This window comes from Dipodomys spectabilis, unplaced genomic scaffold (genome assembly GCF_019054845.1).
Source record: "Dipodomys spectabilis isolate Male_0828 unplaced genomic scaffold, ASM1905484v1 ptg000103l, whole genome shotgun sequence".
NCBI classification, from domain to species: Eukaryota; Metazoa; Chordata; class Mammalia; order Rodentia; family Heteromyidae; genus Dipodomys; species Dipodomys spectabilis.
In genome coordinates, this window is record NW_024870780.1 from 194,479 (window position 1) to 210,276 (window position 15,798).

Genomic DNA, 15,798 nt, shown 5'->3' on the forward strand with positions numbered 1-15,798 from the left:
GAACTATAGACCCATTTCTTTGATGAACATTGATGCAAAACTTCTCAACAAAATTTTGGCCTACCTACTTCAACAATTCATCCAAAAAATCATACAACACGATCAAACAGGATTCATTTCAAGGTTGCAAAGCTGGTTAAATATATGCAAATCAATTAATATAATTCATCACATCAACAAGAGCAAGGATAAGAACCACATGATTATCTCAATAAATGCAGAAAAAAGCATTTGACAAGTTCCAAAACCCCTTTATGATAAAGGTTCTGGAAAAATTAGGAATCCAGGGAACATTCCTCAAAACAATAAAGGCTGTATATGACAAACCTACAGCCAGCATTATACTTAATGGTGAAAAACTAAAGCCATTTCCTCTTAAGAACGAAACAAGGATGTCCAATCTCTCCACTTCTCTTCAATTTAGTATTAGAATACCTAGCTACAGCAATAAGACAAGAGGCAATCATTAGAGGATCCAAATAGGTAAAGATCATGTAAAACTCTCCCTCTTTTCAGATGATATGATCTTATATTTAAAGATTCCCACAGAATCCACTCCCAAATCACTCATGCTCATTGAAAACTTTGGCAGAGTAGCAGAGTATAATGTTAACCCTCAAAAATCAACGGCTTTACTATACGCCAACAATGAGAATAGCGTGGCTGAAATAAGGAAAACAACTCCATTCGTAATAGCCCCACAAAAAATGAAATGACTAGGAGTTAGTTTAACCAAAGAAGTAAAAATCTCTATGATGAAAACTTAAAAAACCTAAAAAAGGAAATCAAAACAGAACTTAGAAAGTGGAAAAACATCTCTGGATTGGAAAGATCATCATCATGAAAATGGCAACACTTCCCTAGGCTATGTACAAATTCAATGTGATAGTTATGAGTATTCCAACCTCATTCTTCAAGAAAATAGAAGAGGCAATCCAAAAATTCATATGGAACAATAAAAGACCTCGAATAACAAAAACAATCCTTAATAGAATAGTGCTGGAGGAATATCAATACCAAATTTCAAACTCTACTACAGAGCCATAGTAATCAAAACAGCATGGTATTGGTACCAGAACCGATCTCAGGACCAATGGAATAGAAGTGAAAACCCAGAAATTAACCCACAGACATATAGCCATCTAATCTTCGATAAGGGAGCTAAAAAAATAGAATGGAAGAAAGGAAGCCTCTTCAGTAAGTGGCTGGCACAATAGGTCAATCACTCATAGAAAAATAAAGCTAAATCCTTAACTTTCACCCTGCACCAGAATCAACTCCAAATGGATCAAAGACCTGGAGTCACAGCAGACACCCTAGGTCTCCTTGTCACAGGCCAAAATTTTCTTAATAGAGACCCAGAAACACAACAAATCAAAGAAAGGTTAGACAAATGGGATTGTATGAAATTGCAGAGCTTCTGCATGGCAAAGGATAAATCTAGCAAGATCAGTAGAAAACCCAAGGATTGGGAGAAGACCTTCACTAGCCATACAACGGACAAGGGTTTCATTTCCAAAATGTACCAGGAATTCACAAAAGTAAATCTAAGAACAAATCCTCAAACAACTTCCCAATAAATAAGTGGGCTAAAGACTTAAAGAGAAACTTCTCTGAAGAAGAAAGAAGGATGGTCAATAGACACATGAAGAAATACTCAACTTCCCTAACCATAAAAGAAATGCAAATCTAAACAATATTGAGATACCACCTCACCACAGTTAGAATGGCTATAATCAAGAACTCTAATAACATCAGAAGCTGGAGGGGATGTGGACAGAAGGGAACCTTACTGCATTGTTGATGGGAGTGTAAATTTGTTCAACCACTTTGGAAAGCAGTATGGATGTTCCCCAAAAGACTCCACATAGCGCTCCCCTATAATCCAGCAATCCCACTTTTGGGCATTTACCCAAATGATCACAAACATGACGATACTAAAGCTTACCAGCACAACTATGTTTATTGCAGCCTTATTTACCATAGCTAAGATATGGAACCAACCCAGATGCCCCTCAGTAGATGAATGGATCAAGAAAATGTGGTATATATACACAATGGAATTCTATGCCTCCATCAGAAAGAATGACATTGCCCCATTTGTTAGGAAATGGAAAAACTTGGAAAAAATTATATTAAGTGAAGTAAGCCAGGCCCAAAGAAACGTAGGTCCCATGGTTTCCCTTATTTGTAATATCTAGTATATGTATGAGTCAAGCGGAAAAGGTCAGATAATGTGATGTCAGGAAAATGAACCCTTAGATGTGTATTTTAATGTTTTTTTCTTTCATGCATGTGTTTCTAACACATTTATAAGATTATCTCTTTGTTGCTTTGTATGTCCCTCCCCCACAGTATAACCCTTGCTTTCACTATATTTGATGTCAGTATAACTTGTGGAGGAGATGGGGAAAAACCAGTTGTTTAAGGATACAGGTGGACCTGTTGCAACAATGAGAAGTACAAGTTGTCATGTCCAAAACGAACTTTACAATGTTGGTGGGGGGGGGGCTGGGGGGAGGGAGGAAGGAGAAGGATTGGGATTAGGGGGGGAGGGGGGAGGCTGGGAAGGGATGTGAAGGATAAACAAAGGAGGAGGCTGCAATGCTTGGTAAGAAATGTACACATTATCCTGCCCATGTAACTGTAACTCCTCTGTACAGTATGTTCACAAATAAAATTAAATTAAATTAAAAAAAAAAAAAAAAAAAAATTATCACATACTTAAAAAATTCAGAAATGCAACCAATAAGTCCAATAGTATCCATATTAAGACCTAAATCCTACTGATTTAACAAGAACAAAATATGCAAATAATAGAATCTGAGCAGTGTACCTGAGTGTACATAATTTCAAACTACTCCAAATTACACTTCGTAGAAGACTGAATGTGGGTTAATTAAAGGAAAACATCAACCCATGATATAAATGACATTAAAAATCTCATGAAAAGAGAGAAGTAGTTTCTGGAAAATACTATTTTAATAAGTGGTGGTCAAAATCTTTCTAGTGCAGACAAAATTGCATACCTATTTAGTTAGATCCAAAAAAGATCCAAGATACTCAAAGTGATTTGAAACTTTGGCAAAATAGCAGGATACAACTGTAACATTATTATGAATGTTGACTCTGGCATAGAATTAATTTCCTCTTTGATCTGACAAATGATTATATGAAAGAACAGAATTTCAAATAAATATCAAGACCTAACTAAACATATAATCAGAAAAGTCATCATGCAAGCCGTATTGCAACTGGGATAAAAGAAATACCAGTTATGCTGATTCTGTATTTACTGTAAATGTTGATTTTTTCATAAATTATTTCCTTTAGCTTGCATTTTTAAAATACTGTGTTAATAATGTATATCTTGGTGACTAACTTTGGATTCCTCCTTCAATTTAGTTCTGAGTTTAATGTCTAACTTCAGTTCCTAACCCATGAAATGATGTTGATTACAAAACAAATCTAATAACCCTGTTTTATTTATTTATTTTTTGGGGGGGGTCCAGTCGTGGGGCCTGAACTCTGGGCCTGGGTGCTATCCCTCAGCTCTTCATCTCAAGGCTAACGCTCTACCACTTGAGCCACAGCACCACTTCCGGCTTTTTTTCCTTTTGCTTATGTGGTGCTGAGGAATCAAACCCAGGGCCTCTTGCATGCAAGGCAAGCGCTCTACCATTGAGCCACCTTCCCATCCCACCACTGTTTATAATACACAAAATCTCATAAGCCTGACACCAATAAGCATTGGTTATCATTTTGATATCATGGTCTCATGACTGATGAGGCTTACCTGCATGAGTATAGTTGTACCTAGATTCCTCAGCCTAAATTTAGCCACTGTTAAAAAATGTTTATATCTTTATTTGTCACCCATCGGAGATTAAACCTGAGTATAAACCTAAGAAAAATGATAAGGTGAGAATTTATCTTTTCTAGATATAAAGTAAACAAGATTCAGCATAGAGTAACTCACTAGTTTAAAGTCAACTTATTTCTCCAAAACTTTCTAAGCATTTCCTTACAATGTGTATTATTCTCAAGGGAATGAGGAATGTGAGAAGAGGACTAACCTAGCATTATCTTTAAATGCACATAATTTGGATTTACCTCTTTATTTTGCTATAAGCATGTTTGATTTAAAAAACTGTTTGAATAATTGATTTCCAGGTCAGGTATAATATATCCTTGTTGCATATTCCAAAGTACATTCAGAAAATTCTATATAGCAATTAAGTAAAGAAAGTCCGGGCAGAAAATATGGCATCTCTATACTATGTGACACCCAATACTTAGGTATTTCATTATGCCCCCATTTAATGAATGTGATTGTTTAAATCTTCATCAAGTATTAATTAAACTCAATCAGTGTCCTATAAAATAATTGTGTATAATTTTATCCTAGAATCATTCAAGAACTGCCCATTCAATCATGATATACATCACATTCCATTGGTATTCATATGGATAGGAATGAGTTTCTTAGGATCTCCCACCTGCCATTTGGAGGTGGCAGGACCAGGATTCAAACTGTGGGCTCCAGCTCCCACCACTTCAACCTGAGGATAGGGAACTCACTGGTCTCTCCAAGAACATCAGCAAGAGCAGTGATTAGGCAGGTACCAATGGCTCTCAGCAGTCCTCCTTGATACTTACAAGGCTGTGATAGGAGGATCATGGTCAAAATCACCCTAAGCAAAAAAGTCCTTGAGACCCCTGTCTAACTTCAGTGCCAACAAAGCCAGAAGTAGAGCCGTATGGCTCCACTGGCAGAGGGCTAGCCTTGAGCAAAAGCAGGTCATGGACTGTGCCCAGATCCTGAGTTAAAGTTCTGGGACTGGCAAGAAACAGACATACACAACAATCTGTGCAGCCCCAACTCAATTGGACAGAGTTCCCTGGGAAAGGGGCTAGGGGGCCACTGTCATCTTGACTCCACCCATTCTGCGTGCATCACAGGATTCCAGCCACACCCCCATTATTTCATGGTTCTTTCTGACCAATGGGATACAAGAATTGTTGCCACGCCCACATTCCATGCTGTCTGATAGATGGACTAGGCTCTGTTACCACACTTGGAGGCTGAGATCCACAGGGGGAAAATCCGTCAACAGGAGCAGCAGGCCCGCTGTAGGCACCCGGGCCACCAGGCAGCTCAGTGCCAGACTAAGCTGGAGCCACAGGCCCTCTCCCCCATGAGCTGTCACCACAATATGTGTGGGGATGGGATGCGGGACATATGGGTATCTAAGAAGAAAATCTGCTTCATCCATGACCTGCCTGATGAGGTGGACTTCCAGAGTCCAGCAAGTGAGCTCCACCATGGATACAGCCAGCTGTCAGCACACATCTGAACCATCGAAGAGTCCCTTTTGGTGTGTAAAGAGCAGATGTTGGTCCTGCATGAGCTGTGCTGGGAGAAAGCCGAGTGTTTGCAGTGGCTGTCCCAGGAGAAGATGGAGGAGAGTGCTGCGGGAGCTGCAGTTGCTCCCAGCAGGGGAAGCCACAGACAGCAGTCTCCAGATGCCAGTACAGGCTGGTCCCCCCCCCCACCAACACTGCTTCAGATGCCTCAGGGCCTGTGGTGGGTGAAATGAGGGAGGAGCAGAAAGGTTTTGAAGAATTGCAACTTGAAGACAGCATGGAAACTGCCAGAGGAGAGGTCAGGGTTCCAGACCCCATAGTGGACTCCCTCAAGGAGCTTATCCTGCCAAAGATGCCCCACATCCAGATCCACCCACAGCTCCCAGGCTCAGGTGAGGAGTGCTCCCTCACTTTCTTCTGTAGATTGATGCAGATAATGACTCTCTATGTGACATACTGACTCTCAAAAGCCTTGGCAGCCACCAGAAGTAAGTGGCCAGGTGCCCTTCTCTCAGGACTCCATTTACCAGGTGATGGGAAAGTTAAACTGGGGGTCGGGTAGGGCATAGGCTGCTGGGAGTTGGCCCAAATTCAAGGGACATCTAATGGCCCATTGGTGGCCAGGAAAGAGGCCCATGTTATGCTTATCGCAATTAATAAATTGTTTACAAAGCAAAAAAAAACCCTCCAAGAACGATTTATTCTTCTAGTCCTGGGGCTTGAACTCAGGGCCTGTCCACTGTAACTGAGCTCTTTTTTTATTATTGTAAAGATACTATAAAGAGGGTTACAGTTACATGAGTGAAGTAATGAGTACACTTCCTCTTGAACATTGTTACCCCCTCGATTGTTTTCCCCCTACCGTCCCCTCCCTCCCTACCTTCCTTGAGGTTCTTTTTTTTTTTTGATTGTGATTAAGTGATTACATAATTTCCGGAATTTCACAGTATTGTGGAATAATGATGCTCATTTAAAGTCACAAGTTCATTCTAACTTTCCTGGAGCAATTGTCTATCACAGTCTGTAACATATAACGGTGTTCACATGTTATATACCATATATGTGATCAGCAGCATGGGGATATTTAGTAGTGGTTCAACCAGATGAGTGGGAGTTCTTTGTTTCTTAAGTCCTGTTAGTTTTGTCGTATCACCTAACATTTTGGATTTAGCATCCACTTATCAGGGAGACCATGTACCATTAGTCTCTTCGTTCTTGGCTTATCTTGCTCAACATGATTCCATCTAGCTCCATCCATTTCCCTGCAAATGCCATTATTTTGTCCTTTCTAATGGCTGCATAATATTCCATTGTGTATAGATACAACAATTTTTTGATCCATTCAGCTGAGGTCGAGCATCTGGGTTGTTTCCATATCCAAGCTATTGTAAACAGTGCTGCAATAAACATGGAGGTGCACGTGCCCTTGTATATTGGTTCCTGTTGTTCAGGGTAGATGCCTAGAAGTGGTATGACTGGGTCATAAGGGAGGTCAATCTTTAGCTTTCTAAGGACCCTCCAGACTGCTTTCCAAAGTGGTTGTATAAGTGTACATTCCCACCAGCAGTGTAATAGGGTTCCTCTTTCTCCACATCCCCTCCAGCATTTGTCGTTGGCTGATTTGTGGATGTGGGACATTCTGACTGGGGTAAGGTGGTATCTCAGGGTTGTCTTTATTTGCATTTTCTTCACCACCAGGCATGATGAACATTTCCTCATGTGTTTCTTTGCCATTTTTATTTCTTCATCTGAGAAGTCCCTCTTTAGTTCCCTTGCCCATTTAGAAATTTGTTTGTTAGGTTTGGGAGGGATTAGTTTCTTGAGTTCCCTGTATATACAGGATGTTAACCCCTAGTCTGATATATAGCTTAGTTGCGATAGATTTAGCTGTGCAGAAGCTTTTTATTTTAAGGTATTCCCATTTGTCGAGTCTCTCTCCAACTTGTGGTGACCCTGGGACTCTGTTCAGGAAGTTCCTTCCTGTGCCTATTAGTTCAAGTATCTCTCCTACTCTGTCCTGAAGTAGTTTCAGAGATTCAGGTTTAATGTTTAATCCATTTTGAGTTGATGTTGGTGCATGGTGATAGGCTGGGGTCCACTTTTAGTTTTCTGCATGTGGCAGCCCAGTTTTCCCAGCACCAGTGGTTGAAGAGGCTGTGTTTCTTCCATTGTATGTCTTTGGCTCCTTTGTCGAATATTAGCTGGCTGTAGGCCTGTGGGTTTATTTCTGGATCTTCTATTTTGTTCCATTGGTCTTCGGGTCTGTTTTTGTGCCAGTACCATGCTGTCATTGTTATTATATCTCTGTAGTAGAGTTTGAAGTTCGGCATGGATAGCCCTCCCATATTATCTTTATCCCCTAGAATTGATTTGGCTATTCTAGGTCTTTTATTGTTCCATATGAATTTTTGGACTGTTTTCTGTATTTCAGTGATGTACGTCATTGGGATTTTAATAGGAATTACATTGAATTTGTATATTAGTTTTGGCAGTATTACCATCTTCACTATATTAAGTCGTCCTATCCAAGAGCATGGGAGGTCTTTCCATTTCCTAGTGTCTTCTGCAATTTCTTTCTTTAACTTTTTATAGTTTTCATTAAATAGTTCTTTTACATCTTTGGTTAGGTTAATTCCTAAATATTTTATTTTGGGGGGAAGTTATTGTGAATGGGGTTGCTCCCTTTATTTCCCTCTCTTCTTGTACATTGTCAGTGTACAGGAAGGCAACTGATTTTTGTGGGTTTATTTTGTATCCTGCTATTTTGCCGAAGTGATTTATGATTTCTAAGAGTTTTGGGATGGAGTTTTTGGGATCGTTAAGGTTTAGTATCATGTCATCTGCCAAAAGGGATAGTTTAACTTCTTCTTTCCCTATGCGGATCCCTTTAATGTCTTTTTCTTGCCTTATTGCCCTGGCTAAGGTTTCCAGGACTATATTGAAGAGGAGTGGAGACAGTGAGCCTCCTTGCCTTGTTCCTGATTTTAGGAGAATTGGTTGTAGCATTTCCCCATTAAGTATAATATTGGCTATTGGTCTGTCATAAATGGCTTTTATTGTTTTTAGAAATGTTCCTTCTATTCCTATTTTCTCCAGAGCTTTTAGCATGAATGAATGTTGAATTTTATCAAAGGCCTTTTCTGCATCTGTGGTGATAATCATGTGATTCTTGACCTTGGCTCTGTTGATATGTTGGATTACATTTATTGACTTACGTATGTTAAACCATCCCTGTGTCTCTGGGATGAAGCCTACCTGGTCATAGTGTATAATTTTTTTATGTGTTTCTGGATTCTGTTAGCTAGAATCTTGTTAAGGATCTTTGCATCTGTGTTCATCAAGGAAATTGACCTGTAATTCTCCTTTTTGGTTGGGTCTTTGCCTGGTTTGGGGATGAGTGTGATATTGGCTTCATAGAATGAGTTTGGGATAGCTCCCTCCTTCTCTGTTTCTCTGAAGAGCTTGAGGAGTATGGGTATTAGTTCTTATTTAAAGGTCTTATAGAATTCTGCTGTGAATCCATCTGATCCTGGGCTTTTTTGTTGGAAGACTTTTGATAGCTTCCTGTATGTCGTTACAGGGTATTGACTTATTTAATTGGTTAACTTCTTCTTTGCTCAGTTTGGGCAACTTGTATTTCTCTAAAAATGCATCCAATTCTGCCGGGTTTTCTTCCTTTAGAGAGTATAACTTTTGTATTTCTCTAAAAATGCATCCATTTCTGCCAGATTTTCTTCCTTTAGAGAGTGCAACTTTTGAAAGTAGTCTGTTAGAATTGTTTGGATATCATGGGTACGTGTTCTGATGTTTCCCGTGGCATTCCTAATCCTGTTAATATGGGTTTCCTCCCTTCTTTTTTTAATTAATCTTGCCAATGGGCCATCAATTTTGTTTATTTTTTCAAAGAACAAGCTTTTTGTTGGTTTATTTTGGTTATGATTTTCTTATTTTCTAATTGGTTAATCTCTGCTCTTAATTTGGTTATCTGGCTTCGTCTAGTAACTTTTGGTCCCATTTTTTCTTGTTTTTCTAGCTGTTTTAATTGCAACATGAGATTATTTGCTTGGTCTGTCTCCATTCTCTTGATGTGGACACTGAGGGCAATAAATTTGCCCCTCAGGATTGCTTGTGCTGTGTCCCACAAGTTTCTTTGTGAGGTGTTTTCATTTACATTGAGTTGTAGGAAATGTTTTATTTCTTCCCTGATCTCTTCCATTACCCAGGCATTGTTAAGGAGTGTTCTGTTCAATTTCCATGTATTAGAGAAATTTCTGCGGTATGCTTTGTTATTGAAAGCTAGCTTGATTCCACTGTGGTCAGATAGGATACAGGGGATTATGTTGATCCCTTTGTATTTGCTTAAGTTCCTTGCATGTACTATGATATGATCTATTTTGGAAAACGTTCCATGAGCTGCTGAGAAGAATGTGTACTGTGTTGTTTTTGGGTGAAATACTTGGTAGATGTCAGTTAATTCCCCTTGAAGTATGGCCTCACTTAATTCGGTAGCTTCTTTGCCAATCCTCTGGTTGGTAGACCTGTCCTTTGGTGAGAGTGGTGTGTTAAAGTCTCCTAGTATTATCGTATTGGGATCCATTTTATTCTGTAAGTTTGAGAGCATTTGTTTAACATATCTGGGTGCACCAATATTTGGGGCATATAAGTTGATGATGGTTATATCCTCCTCTTGGATTGTTCCCTTTATTAATATGTAGTGTCCGTCCTTGTCTTTCTGTACTGATTTTAATGAAATGTTTATTTTGTCAGATATCAGGATAGCTACACCTGCTTTCTTACTGGGGGCATTTGATTGGTAGATCCTTTTCCACCCCTTCACACTGAGTTTGTATATTTGGCCTAGAGGTGGGACTCCTGAAGGCAACAGATGGATGGGTCTTGTTTTCTGATCCAGTCCTCAGTTCGTTTTCTTTTAATTGGCGAATTCAGCCCATTTATATTAAGAGAAAGTATAGAGAGATGCATTGTTGTCCCTGCCATTCCATTTTCCTAAGTTTTTCTTCTTTCCTTTCCTCTTGTGCTTGCTCAGTTAGACTTTGAGTAATGCCTGTTTGGGGCAGGTCCCAGTTCCCGGTTGCTTTCTTCAGGTTGTGTCCCCCCTCTTAGAATTCTTTGTAATGCTGGCTTAATGTTTATGTATTCATTTAGTTTTTCTTCGCATTAAAAGTTTTCAGTTCTCCATCGAATGTGAATGCTAGCTTTGCTGGATATATCAGTCTCGGTTGGCAGTTCTTGGCTTTCAGGGCTCGTATGGTGCTTTCCCAGGCTTTTCTTGCATTCATTGTTTGTGTGGAGAGATCTGCAGTGATTCTAATTTTTTTCTCGTTGTAGAATAGCTCCTTCTTCATTTTCATGCAGGATTGTTTCCTTATGATTCAGATCTATCATTTTTACTATAATGTGTCTAGAAGTGTTTCTCCTGGGATCTTGCTTGTTGGATGTTCTATACTCTTCTGTAATGTAGGTAAGATGCCCTTTTTTGAGGTGGGGAAATTTTTCATTGATTATCTTGTTGAATAGGTGTTGCTTTCCCTTGCTCTGGAATTCCTCATCTTCGTCCACTCCGATTATATGAAGGTTAAGTTTCTTGGCATTATCTGCTTGCTCTTGAATTTCCTTTTGGTTTAATTTGAGTGATCTTTCCATATCTGTCACTTTTTGGTCCAGTTGGTGTATTCTGTCTTCTGTATCTGACACTCTACCTTCCATTTCATTCAGTCTGTTGACCGTGGCTTCTATTGTGGTTTGCATGGAGGAAATGGATCCCTTTATGGATTCAATGTTGGTTCTCATAGTACTGATCTCCGTATGTATTACCTCTAATTTGGCGTTTATCTCACTTCTTACTGAGGTTTGTGCAGCTTCTATTTTTGCATCCAACTCTTGTTTGATATCCTGTATCTCTTTTGATAGTTCATCCTTGTGCTCTTTCAAATTCTGATCAATTTCTCGCTTTATTTCTTGAGTCATTGCCTCCAGCACCCCTTGGATATAGCTTTTGTCTTCCATTCCTGCTTTGCTCCCACTCGGGCTCTCCCTTGCGTGGCTGCTGGCTTTTGAGGTGAGCTTGCTGTCCTGGGTGGTGGTAAACCTTATGATTTTTCTCTGTGATTTTCGCATGGGGGTTCAGGAAACTGCTCTGCAATTTTGTTTTGGTGTGTCTGTCTTTGCTTGGTTGCTGATTCTGTATTGGTAGAGAGAGTCTGTGCCTGATCTGGGTTCTGTTGAGAGCCTATTTCCAGCTGCTGTTCTGACCTACTTAGGATTCTTGGCTCTCTGCTGTAGATTGCTGGCAATTCCCGCCTTTGGAAGGGTTGAGCAGCCTAGACTGCTTGTGTTTGCTCCTACGGGTGCTCTTGGGAAGATCAGATGCTCTGGATGCACTCTCCCAAATACTGGAGTCTGCTATGGGCTCTTGATGTGTTTTTGTTTGTTTGTTTGTTTTGGGCTGGTTGTGGGCTTGAACTCTAGGTTTGGGTGCTGTCCCTCAGCTCTTCAGCTCAAGGCTGGTACCCTACCATTTGAACCACAGCACCACTTCTGACCCTTTTTGCTTTTGTGATGCTGAGGAATCAGATCCAGGGCCTCATACATCCAAGACTATCACTCTACTGCTGAGCCGCCTTATCAGCCTGAGCTCCTGCTTACTATCAGGTGCTGGCAGCCTGTGTTGCCCAATTCCCAGCCTAGGGTATATGGGTGGAGTTTTGGTGGGGTTTGGGCTTCTCTTGTCCTGAGCCTCCAGGTCTTTTGTTGTCACAGGCGTGCTTCCCGGGGAGTGCTGTTTCCTGATTTTCTCCCCTCTGTTGAGGCGTATGCTCAGCTTTTGGCTTCAGTTGGGAGGAGTTAGTTGTGTTGTTCAGGCACTGGATCCCCAGGCCTGGTTCAGGCCCCCGCCTGGAGAGTGCTCGTTTGACCTGTGCTGATGTGTATACCACCTAGGTTATGCAGCCTGGAGGACACAGTTCAATTTTCTACTGTTGGTAGTCTTGACCCAGGGGCGCTGTTCCTGGCTTAGGCATTTAAGCTCCCTTCCAGGGGCACTCTTGCTCTGGCCTGGCCAGCGGAGTGTGCTCCACAGGCTGGTGGAGTTCTCGAACAGTTCCCAGTTTTAGTGGGTCTTGTGGTCCGGGTGTTGTGGTAAGGAGTCTAGGTCAGCATCTGCGGATTCCCTCCAGCTCTGGTCTCCCTTGAGGGATACACTGTCCCCTGTGGAATACTCACTCTGGAGCTGGCTGTTTCTGTGTGGTGTAGGTCTTCAGTTGCTGTTGCAATCCGAGTTCAGTTGGGGTGGTTGTTGGCTGGGCTGGGCGGTGGTGGCTCTGTGTGATTCTTTTCTGTCTCTGCCTCCATCGAAGCTGTCGGGTGCACAGTGTCCATGCTCAGGCGCGGGTGATCTGCAGGCAGCCCCCTGTGCCTCTGGGACCTGGGCGGCCCCTGCCGGGTCGTTGTGATCGTGATCGGGAGGGTCTAGTGCCTCAGGTGGCTTTCGCGCGGGTGGTCTGCAGACAGGTCCCTTTGTCGCGCTGCCGGTGCCAGGCGGCCTTGGCCAGATGGAGCCTCTCTGCTCGGGTGGAGACTGAGGGGTGGAGGTGGGATCCTCTTGGAGACTCCCGGCTGGTAGGTTTCTCTGTTTGTGGCTATCAGCTGTTCTGCAAACCGGTACCTCAGGCGGCTTCTGCACCGGTGATCTGCAGGCGGCCCCCTGTGTCTCTGGGGCTCCGGCAGCCCCTGCCAGGTCGGCTGGCCACGGCTTGGCACACTGCCGCTTGGCCAGTAAAGGTTGGGGGAGGGGTCTTCGCTCTTCTCTGTTCTGAAATTCTTCTTTTCTTCTCTTTCTTTTTTGTTATTTTCCATCTCCTGTTTTTCTCTGAGTGTTCATCTTTTTGTTGTTGTCAGTCTCTTGGGGAGATTAAGCGTTGGAACTCAAACTCTCTTTTTGGTTTGGGAGAGCTGTGGAGTTTCCCTACTGCCCCATCACCATCTTGGTCCCCGCCCCCGAGCTCTTTTTGATCAATGCTGGCCCTCTACCAGTTGAGCCCCACCTCTCCTTCAACATTTTCTGTGTGGAATCGAACCCAGGGCTTCAGGCATGGTAGGCGACCACTATAACACTGAGCCACATGTTCCGCTAAGATGATTCTCCCCCCCTCCCAAACCCATATGGCCATTCCTCAGATAAATAGGAAGTAGGGGCTAGGATGAATATGAAGCACAAGTCTGGTTCACAACAAAATACTCCCCCGCCCCCTCTTCCCACACCCTTAGTTGAAGTTTCTCTTCTAACATTGAGGGATGAGAAAGGGAGAGGGGAGTCCTGAGAGAGTACCAACAACAGTGGCCCCCTGAGTCCTACATCCTCTCCCACACGTGGTCCTCCAGATTCTGATCTTACCTGACTCAATGTGGAGTCTACACTGTCTCCCCACCACTGCAAGGCTCAGGATGAACTAAATGTCAGCCCTGGCCTCAGCCCACACCCAGGGTGGAAGCTCCTAGTCCCAGACCCACTTCCACCTCTGACTGCTCCGAGTTAGACCAGACCCACCACTCACCACTATGTTGGCAGTGATGACCTCATGCATGGATTACAGGAAGACGGTCTATGGCAAAGAGCAGAAGCAGCAGGGTGAGAAGGGCAGAAGGAGGTGAGACCTTCCTTGTAGCCCTCCCATCTAGCCAGAGCCATGCTGACCCAAAGCATGGACAAGGCCAAGGGGTGAGACCAGATGGAGGAGCACGGGACTAAAGCAGGTACTGTTTTGTCTTGGAGCACTTGAAAATTCCAATTATATTTGTCCCATGCCAATCCCAAAGCCAACATGCAATGCCTCTCCTTGTTGTTGTTGGCCATGAGCGCTGTCCCTGAGCTCTTTTTCTCAAGGTTGGCACTCTACCACTTGAGCCACAGTGCCACTTTTGTTTACTGATGGTTCATCAAGGATAAGAGTCTCATACATTGTTCTCTCCAGACTCACTTGGCACCATGATCCTCCAGATCTCAGCTTCCTGAGTAGCAACGATGCCAGGCATGAGCTACCAGTGCCCAGTATATGATGCCTTTGGAGGCATCTTGGCAAGTCTGTAAAGGAGCCCCAAAGGGCCTGGATAGACCATGACCCACTCAAGGAGCTGGGATGGGGGAAGGCTGACCTCCTAGCAATTCTGTTCCCCCAAAATTAAAGATGTCAGGTGGTATATGCATCAAACACCTAGGCCAGCAGCCACCAGGCTTAGTGGGGAAAAAGTAGACAATACCCAAAGATTGTAGTGTAGAAATTTCTGATTTTGTATGCATGAGGTGTGTGTGTGTGTGTGTGTGTGTGTGTGTGTGTGTGTGTGTGTGTGTATGTGTGTGTGAACTCAGGGCCTAGGCTCTATCCCTGAGTTTTCTTGCTCAAGGCTAGTGCTCTGCCCCTTGAGCCACAGCCCCATTTGCTTTTCGATGGTTAATTGTAGGTAAGAGTCTCAAGGACTTTTCTGTCTAGGGTGGTTGAAGCATGATGGGGGCCCCAGGGAAGCAAGAGTAAACACAACTCGTAGGTACAATCTCTATGGTGGGCGACTCCTGCTCCCTGGTGGCCAGATGCTGAACATGCGGCCCCATGCCATCATCCTCAAGAGTTCAATTTGGGGAAGTGACCAGGGCCAAGCTGAGTTTTGCTCACCCTCATTGCTGATGCCAGAGCAGGTCTGTTCCACCCTAGGCCAAGAGAGTTCCAGGAGGCCCGGCTTACCAGGGACACAAGGAAGGGAGAGGTCAGCTCCAGGCTGAGCTAAGAACCTTTGCCCACGGATACCCCAACTTGGTCTTACCACCATAAGACCTGTCAAAGAACAACCCCACAAAACAAAATGGGAGCTGTGCCTCCAAGTGGTAGAGCTCTAGCATTGAACCAAAGAGCTCAGGGACAGTGCTTCATACTCAGCCCTTCAAAGGTTGCTGTGTGTGGAGTCTTAACATGGTGTGATGTGTGGAGTCTTAACATGATGTCCCTGGGAAACAATGTTACGTGCTGAGTTTTTCAAAGCATACCATGCAGTGAGTCCTTTACACTGTGGGCTATGGACTCCCTCCTTCAAAAGGTGCTGTGTGCTGAGTACTCTACCCAGCGTACTGCATATTGAGTCCTTCAAAGGGAGCTGTGTGCTGAGTCCTTTACACAGGGTGCTTTGTGCTGTTTTTGGAAGTGGGCTGTGTGCTGAGTCATCCCAGAGGGTGCTATGTTCTGAGTCCTTGAGAGGTAATTATCCCCAACAATCACACACACACAAACACAAACACACATACATGCATGAGTGTCACCATGCAACTGCTTGGTGTGTGAAGTGGAGGAGGATGGAGGAGAGTCTCCTCCAGGGATGGGGCTGAGGGGAGATTCAATCCCCCTGGCAGGTACTGGGGTTGGGGGG